Consider the following 9,237-nt stretch of genomic DNA (forward strand, 5'->3'; position numbering starts at 1 on the left):
GCCAAACCTCCACCTTAACTCGATCAGTGCAATACACATTGTAACCATTTATACAAATATCCTTATCAAGATCAGACTTGCTGAGCCAGGTTTCAGGAAACACAATTGCATCAGTTGATTTAGCCCAAATCCTAACCCCATCAATTTTAGACAACAGGCTGCGTACATTTAAATGAAAAATACCAAAACCAGATCTAGATTTAAAATCAGAGGGGATTTGGAGACATTGCATATCAGGGCCAGGGTTAGGTTGCACATTACCTGATATTAACAAAATAATAAAAGTATAAAAGTACAACAAAAGTATATCAGACGTATACCATGGGTATGACAAAACATTTATTTTTTCTGCTCTAATTACGTTATAATGAACAGTGCTGGGTGCTCACACAGATAAAACAGCAGACAGACTTACCACAGGAGGGAACCAATTTGAAGTAGACACTGACCAAACTAGACAGTCAAAATGTGTGTGTGCATGTGTCTGTGAGTAAAGAAATATGTGTTTGCAGGCTAGACCTAGAAACTAAGAAAACAAGACACATGTGTATTGTTGAAAATAACTTTACCACAGGCACAGAAACATCTGAAACAACAGAAAAGTTAAAATCATCATAAAAACCCACACTCCTGCTCACGGTCCCAACTCCGACCTCTGTGCATTCATTTGACCCTTTGCCTGGCCCTCCCATTGGCAGAAGGCTGTATACAGAACATACGTGGATTCAGAGAGGTGAAATAGTCAGAACATAGCACATAGAAATTGTATGAATAGAGCTGGTACAAACACTTATTCTACCTGATAAAAATATACTGTATAGAACATATATGATTATCTATCTGAACATTCTGAAACGTTGCACCCTGTTGAACAAACCCCATGTGTTAGCTAAGATACAAACAGTAGATATACAAGCATTAAATAAAAAATAAAAAAACAGAGTTGTCAATATCAGGTTTAAGAAAGGTTACAGAAAAAATCCACTTTGACGTCATGAAAGATGCTTAGAGAGTAAAAAGCATTGGAGTGAAGTCATCACCATTATCATCTTACACAAGTAAAGATTTTAGGCACAAACTGGTCCCCTACAGCCCCACAAACCTTGACCCCTAACCCCATCTAACCCTAACCTTAAACCCCCCCAGTAAAGCTATTAAGGCATAGTACACTGACAACAGTCCCAGCCGAGCACAGATAGGAGGAGAGGAAGAATTCTGGCTCGTGTTCGATTGCTCTGCCCTGACAGACAGCAACATATAGTAGATAAGGCTTACAGTATGTATAGGTTGTGTGTGTGTGTGTACACTTGTGTCTGTGTGCATGTGCGTGGTCACAGGTTCTCTCCAGGCTGGTACTGGGGCTCAGTAGCAGTGAAGTAGTCTTCCAGGAAGCCCTGCAGGTATTCAAAGGTGTGTCTCTCGTCCGCCTCTCTCCGCCAACACTGCACCATCAGCTCATGGAGGGAGGCAGGACAACCCACCGCACAGGGCATCCTGTAGCCTCTCTCCACCTGCTCCAGGACCTCGCGGTTATTCATACCTAGACAGAGAGGAGGCAGAGGGAGGGACGTAGAGACAAAGACAAAGACAGATGTTTTTTAGTGTAACACAAAGCATCTTATATCCATCATATAGACAGATGGAAAGACAGAGGGCTGGAAAAAAGAAGGGCCACAGAGTAGGAGACACCTATAGCCCCGTACCTGGGTAAGGCACGCGTCCTTTTGTGATGAGTTCAGTGAGCAGGATACCAAAGCTCCACACATCAGACTTGATGGTGAAGCGCCCATATAGAGCTGCTTCAGGAGCTGTCCACTTGATGGGGAACTTGGCTCCTGGAAAATCATTCAATCAAATGTATTTATGAAGCCCTTTTCACATCAAGAGTTGTCACAAAGTCCTAACACAGTAACTCTCTTCTACCTTGTCTGGCTGTGTACTCATTGTCCTCTATGAGTCTGGCCAGACCAAAGTCAGCGATCTTGCACACCAGATTTTCCCCGACCAGAATGTTTGCCGCTCGCAGATCACGATGGATGTAGTTCATTACGCTCTATATAGCATCTGGTTATCTAAACACACACACACACACACACCACACCACACACAACACACAACCACACAACACACACACACACACACACAACACACACTACACACACCACACACACACATGAGGAAGGGTTAGAGGTGCAAGCCATCCAATCCACACGTGATACACGTGACCTCCAAGCACATGAAGTGCACCAGACCAGAAGCTCTGAACATGGCCAACCACAAGAGGAGCATCGAGATGGACTGCCAAGATGGTGTGTGTTCTGACCTGTGCAGCCATATCACAGTTGAGGCAACTTCAGATTCCTCCTTCCCCATCCTTCAGGAGTCAGTAAGCTACCTGAAATACACAGTTTAATTCATTTCAGTAATAATTGTGAAACATGTGATGTGTGTGGCTCTGCTTGCATATGTGTGTGCTCGTACAGCACCTTGGCTCATGCTCTGTGATGATGTAGATGGTTCTTCAGAGACCAAGCGTACAGCTGCACAGCTTTGTCATGTCTCAGTCTCTTCATGATCTGAGCCTCTTCTAGGCGGCCTTGGAGACATGGTGCCTGTTCAATGTCTTGACTGCTACCTTGGTGGTGCCGTTCCACATACCTGCACACACACACACACACACACACACAGAGATAGGTATACAGTACACACACACAGAGGAGAAACAGACATGCATACAATTTAAACTGGTAGTTCGAGCCTGAATGCTGATTGGCTGACAGTATGACAAACATTTATTTTTCCTGCTTTAATGTGGTTGGTAACCAGTTTATAATAGCAATAAGGCACCTCTGGGGTTTGTGATATATGGCCAATATACCACGGCTAATGGTTGTATCCAGGCACTCCGTGTTGCGTCGTACATAAGAACAGCCCTTAGCCGTGGTATATTGGCCATATACACACCTCTCGCTTATTGCTTAATTATAACCACACACACACACACACACACACACACACACACACACACACACACAACACAACACACAACCACACACACACACACACACACCACACACCACACACACACACGACAACACAAACACAACACAACACACACACACAGGAGTTATAAAGAGGGCATGCACGGAGGTGGCGGGGTGGGATAAGGAAGGGGAGGAGAGAGGGAGAGTCCCACCATGGGGCTTCAGCAGCACATGAAGCTGGACCAGGAATAGGGTTGTCTACCTCCTGGTCCGGACACACAGAGAGACTATTACACTGACACAGAACAGCACTGGAATGGAAACTGGGAACACAGCTGGCCGTGGGAAAAGAGAGCACTACACACCACCACATTAGCACCGGATTGGGAATAATCCCAGACACTATTGAAGCACTTCTGGGACACAGTTGTGAAGAGTGCAATAGTCCAGGGTTTCCCAACTGGCCCCCAAGTGTGTTTTTTTGTTGTATCATTTTCATTGTCAGACATAAGACTGTAGAAACACCAGGAAATCAGCTCAAAGGGATTTTAACTTAAAATATATTTTCTTAAGTACTCCCATGCATAATAGAGTCACGTGATCGTATACAAATGTAAGCAAGGTTTGAAATTATTATGTTTTAGTCAAACATATCTGTTCTTGCGGTCAATTTGCAGTCTTCAAATGATTTGTCATTATGTTCCGGCCCCCTAACCATCCCCTCAAGAACATAAAATGGCCCGCAGCGTAATGTAGTTGATGATCCCTGCGCTAGACTGTAGGTGGTGTGTGTGTCAGTCTCAACCTACAGTATAAGAAGGTGACTGATTGATTGACAGTTGGTCTCACCCATCCAGACGTCTCCGAAGCAGCCCTGGCCCAACTTTCTGTTTAGGGCCAGCGTTTTCCTGGCAACCTCCCAGGCGTCCCGCCCCAGCCCCAGGGTGAGGGGCGTGGCATTGGGACAGGGTGTGGTCAGAAAGTAACACAGCCCATCGTTACAGCCTAGAGGAGTGAGGGGTTGGAGGGGGAAGGGGATGGTAGGAGTGGAGAGGGAGGGGTAGAGGGAGGGAGATGAAATGAGATGAAAACGCATGCAAAGACACAGAACTTCCTACCCATCCAGACTTCTCCAAACTGCCCGTTGCCCAGCTTCTTAATCAGCTGGAGAGATTCTCTGGGAATCTCCCACACGTCCTTGGTCTTCACCGATAGGTCGGCTAGCTTAGGCATGCCCCGCCTACAGCTGCCAATCAACCTACAGCACAAACCTGCCGCTCGCTCTGAGGTGGGTGAGAGAGGGGTGGAAGAGAGAGAGACGAAGCAAGACAGACAGGCAGACAGAATAAAGGAGAGCGCAAGGGACAAAGACAGAGAGAGAGATACAGACAGACAAGAGGGGAGGGAGAGATAAATTGCTGAGGCACAAAAGCAACAAACACATATAGAACATAAAAAGCAACTGACTACAGTACTTTACTTGGATCTACTAAAAAGTGCTCGCATTTTACCGATACACATCAGTTTAGACACACACACACGCACTGACACACCATGCAAACCAATAGGCAACTTTGCTTATGCCTATTTAGTGTGCTTGGCTAATACATTCCTTGATCATATTTAGTATGCTAGAATGAATATTGGACATACAGACACAAAAAGGAGCACACACACACAGCAGAGTAGCTCCTATACCAGACTGCACCACCAGAGGGCAACTGGGAGAGATCTGAATTACATTCGTCTTGGCCATGGAGAGAAAGCCCTCACCTAGGCCCTAAATACTTTAACCCTAGTCCAAACACCCTAGGCACTTTACCCACAGACCCTAAGTTAGGTACTTCACCCCTAGCCCCTAAGCACTCACCTGTGTAGTGCTCCACCAGTTGATGCACGGTGTCGAACTGTGTGCGTGTTGTGATATAATATCCTCCATTGTCCAGCTTCCTGATCTTATAATGTTTGACGTGGTCACCTTTACCATCATCCCAGTCCCGGATAGACAGAGAGTAGGCACCTGGAGATAGAGGAGGAAGTGAACAGTTCATACTCCTTTACCATCATCCCACGTCCCGGATAGACGAGAGTAGGCACTGGAGATTAGAGGAGGAAGTGAAAGTTCATACTCTTTACCATCATCCAGTCCAGATAGACAGAGAGTAGGCACTGGAGATAGAGGAGGAAGTGAACAGTTCATACTCCTTTACCATTCCCAGTCCCAGATAGACGAGAGTAGGCACCTGGAGATAGAGGAGGAAGTGAACAGTTCATACTCCTTTACCATCATCCAGTCCCAGATAGACAGAGAGTAGGCACCTGGAGTAGAGGAGGAAAGTGAACAGTTCATTACTCCTTTACATCATCCAGTCGGATAAGACAGAGAGTAGGCACCTGGAGATAGAGGAGGAAGTGAACAGTTCATACTCTGAGGATTCTAAAAGTTGAAGTTGCACAGCGAGTATGAATGAACAGAAACACAGCTGTACTGAGATGTGTTTGAGAATACCTTCATAAACACATATGATATCTAATACTCTTGAGCCAGTTGACCAGACCCAGATTCATGGAGATTGTCCAGGGAAAGTGCCTTAGTCCAGGACTAGGCTTTCTATGTGTGTGAAGACTTTCTGAGTACAGGTGTGTACCGTTACCCTTGGTGTCTCACTCTCTCTGATAAGGAAATGTTCCTCTGGGGTTCTCCAGTCCCAGGAGCTGTCTCTCTGCATCCTTCCTGCCATCTTCCCGAAAATACCAACTGGTAACACACACAAACATTTACCCATTAGTCATTCAGCAGATGTTCTTTTTGTGGTGTGTGTGTGTGTGTGTGTGTGTGTGTGTGTGTGTGTGTGTGTGTGTGTGTGTGTTGTGTGTGTGTGTGTGTGTGTGTGTGGTGTGTGTGTGTGTGGTGTGTGTGTGTGTGTGTGTGTGTGTGTGTGTGTGTGTGTGGTGTGTGTGTGCTCTACTCCTCGCCTGTTATAGAGTCTACAGGAGCTCACTAGTTAATAGGGACGTAACCGGACTTCCCAGTGTCCAATGACGGGGCTCCCACCAATCCCCTCTTCTGTAGAGACAATCATACACATTGGAGGGAGAGACACTTGATTTGATCTGGAAAGCCACTAATCTGCAATTTTTATCTGGAATTGTTATGTGAATCTAAGTGTTTGTTGATAATGTGGAACTTCTCTCTTCTGGAAGGACAGGTCATCTTCAGTACGAGCATCATAGTACATACAATGCTATGAAGAGAGTTACAACGCCACTTCCACACACACACACACACACCACACCACACACACACACACACACACACACACACACACACACACACGTCAGTATGGGATACATCATACAACCACTTTAAACAAACACATTTAAAGGCTTATGAAGCCTTCATTAACCTATTATAAGTCTACATAAACACACAAAAATTATTTGAAGCCATCAATCTGTACCTGTGATGCCCCTGCGAGGTTTGGGTGCGTTAGTATTAGGAAAACAGCGGAACCAACGGCTTTGTTAAGTCGGTATTGTCGGGTGGGTGGGGCCAGGATGATAACGGGGCATGGCCGATGCTGTAGACACAACCCCATCAGGGCTGTTGCTAGGAGATGGGTAGACAGCTCGACTGCAGCAGCCTTGGCTGCAGCCTTTTTCTGTTTACAGTGGGCACAGCCATAATAACCACGGAGATATCGTACAGAGAGAGGGGGTGAGAGAGGTGGGGAGTTAGAACCGGAAGAGAGAGAAGTGAAGGAGGAAGTGATATGGAGGGTAAAGGGCAGTTACTCACCTGCAGTCTTCCTCTGTCAGATCATGTCAGACACCATCGCACTAGAGACGAGAGAGAGAGACAGAGACAGAGAAAGACAGAGAGGAGAGAGAGCAGAGACAAGAGACAGAGACAGAGACAGAGACAGAGACAGAGACAGAGACAGAGACAGAGACAGAGAGCAGAGAGACAGAGGAGAGACGAGACAGAGGAGAGAGAGAGAGAGAGAGAGAGGAGAGAGGAGAGAGAGAGAGAGAGAGAAGAGAGAGAGGAGAGAGAGACAGGGAGAAGAGGGAAAAAGGAACGCGTGAGAGAGAACAAAGAGAGAGAGGTTAGCCACTTCCTTTTCAGTCCTCTGAGGAAGAGACCATGACTTACAGTTCCATCTATCTGCTTCACCACAAATGGGCGTGTCTGCGGTTTGATGAACAGTGAGAACTTGGTGTTGTGTGTTTTAACTCAGTTAACCTCCAGCTTTGGAGTGAGTTAAGAAGTCACAGCAGAGTTCAGGAAGAACAAAATGGCAGCTAAAAGGAAACAGTCAATCTTCACTCTACAGGACCAGCACTGATGTATGTGTAATGCACTCTATTCCAAAGCAAACCCAGCATTCGGACTGAGCCTACGTCACAATGACACAATATATTATACAATGTATCATCTGTGATATTTGATCCAGGCTCTTACACTTTGAGTCTCAGGGAGGCGATGCCAGCTTAGCAATCTGCTACTCTAGCACACTCCCTCCTGTGCCATTCAGGTCTGGTGGTCATGGCAGAGGTTGTAGTGGCTCATAGGAAGAATATACTTTTTACATCCGTTGGGAGAAATTGTATTCCTGAGAAATCTGAGATTCCTGACAATCACATCTTGGAATACCAGCCTATTCCTCCCAAAATTACCAAACATTCTCAAAACAACTAAAACATGACGGTGATGGACGCAATCTAAAACACATTTTAATATTACTGCTTAGTTTACAACAACATTTTACAGGAACTCCCAACCCACACACACACACACACACACACACACACACACACACACACACACACACACACACACACACACAGTTAAGCCATGCACACACTATCTGGTCAGCCATCAGGAGAGCCACAGGAAGTAAGCCCTGTTAGTTTCCTGTCCACCCCTCTAATGGCTCCCCCCTTTTCCTGGAAACCCAGGACACAGTCCATCCACACACACAATCTGCCCACGCCAGCTGCAGTCCCTCTGCCCCCAGCTCTCACACACACACACACACACCTCCCTCTCTGTGCTGTTTCTCTGCTGTGAGGAAAAGAGGAATGTCAGCTTACTGTATTGTTGCTCCTAAAGGTCATCTTTTAAGGAGCCATTCACACAGATAACAGCATTGGACCAATATGGTCGTCTTCAGGTAAGGCAAATTGAAACGCACACACACAGACATGTGTGCAAGGCAACTCTATGGTCATTGTTCTCCATGAGTTCCTGTTTACCAGATTCTCTCCCTCACCCCTCCCGTATCTCTCTCTCTCTCTCCCCTCTTTGTAACGTTTGCCTCTCTCTCTCTCCCCTCTTCATAATGTTTGTCTCTCTCTCTCTCTCTCTCCTCTTCATAACGGTTGGTAGTTGCTCTCTCCCCATTTTCATAATTTTGTCTCCTTCTCTACCAATCTCCTCGTCCCCTCCTTCATAATAATGTTCCTTGTCTCCCTCTCCTCCCCACCCTCTTCATAATGTTTGATCTCTCTCTTCTCCCTCTTTCATAACGTTTTGTCTCCTCTCTCCTTCCCTCTTCATAAATGTTCGCTCTCTCTCTGCTCCCCTTTCATAACGTTTGTCTCTCTGCTCCTGCTCCCTCTTCATAATGTTTGTCTCTCTGCTCTCTTCCTCTTCATAACGTTTGTCTCTCTCTCTCCTCCTTTCATAAGTGTCAATGTCTTCTCTCTCTCCCCTCTTCATTATGTTGCTCCTCCTCTCCACTCTTCATAATGTTTCTCTACTCTCTCTTTCTCTCTCTCTTCTCTCTCTTCTCGTCTCTCTCTCTCGGCTCTCCCTTCTTCATAACATTTGTCCTCTCCTACTCTTCTTCCCCTCTTCATAATGTTTGTCTCTCTCTCTCTCTCCCTTTCATAACGTTTGCCTTCTCTCTCTCTCTCTCCTCTCTCTCTCCCCTATGAATTGTTTGCTTCCTCTCTCTCTCACATGTCTCTTCCCTCTCATAACGTCGCTCACCCTCTTCTCTTCGCTCTCTTTTTCCCTTCCTTACTTGTTCTCTCTCTTCCTCCCTCTTCATAATGTTTGCCCTCTCTCTCCTTCTATTTCTCCCTCTCCTTTCATAATGTTTGTCCTCTCTCTCTCCCCTCTGTCATGAAATGTTTGTTCTCTCCTCTTCTCCCCTCTCAAATGTCTATCTCTTTCTCTACAGTTTGTCTCTCTCTCTCTCCTCTTCATTAATGTTTGTCTCTCTCTCTTCTCCTTCTTCATAAC

At 45.9% G+C, this 9,237-nt stretch overlaps 1 pseudogene; it reads right to left on the reverse strand.

Moving 5' to 3' along the window:
- Positions 1–689: 689 nt before the first annotated feature.
- On the reverse strand, positions 690–7,148 carry LOC111955531 (tyrosine-protein kinase Fyn-like; annotated as a pseudogene).
- Positions 7,149–9,237: the final 2,089 nt, after the last annotated feature.

This window comes from Salvelinus sp. IW2-2015, linkage group LG31 (assembly GCF_002910315.2).
Source record: "Salvelinus sp. IW2-2015 linkage group LG31, ASM291031v2, whole genome shotgun sequence".
Lineage (NCBI taxonomy): Eukaryota > Metazoa > Chordata > Actinopteri > Salmoniformes > Salmonidae > Salvelinus > Salvelinus sp. IW2-2015.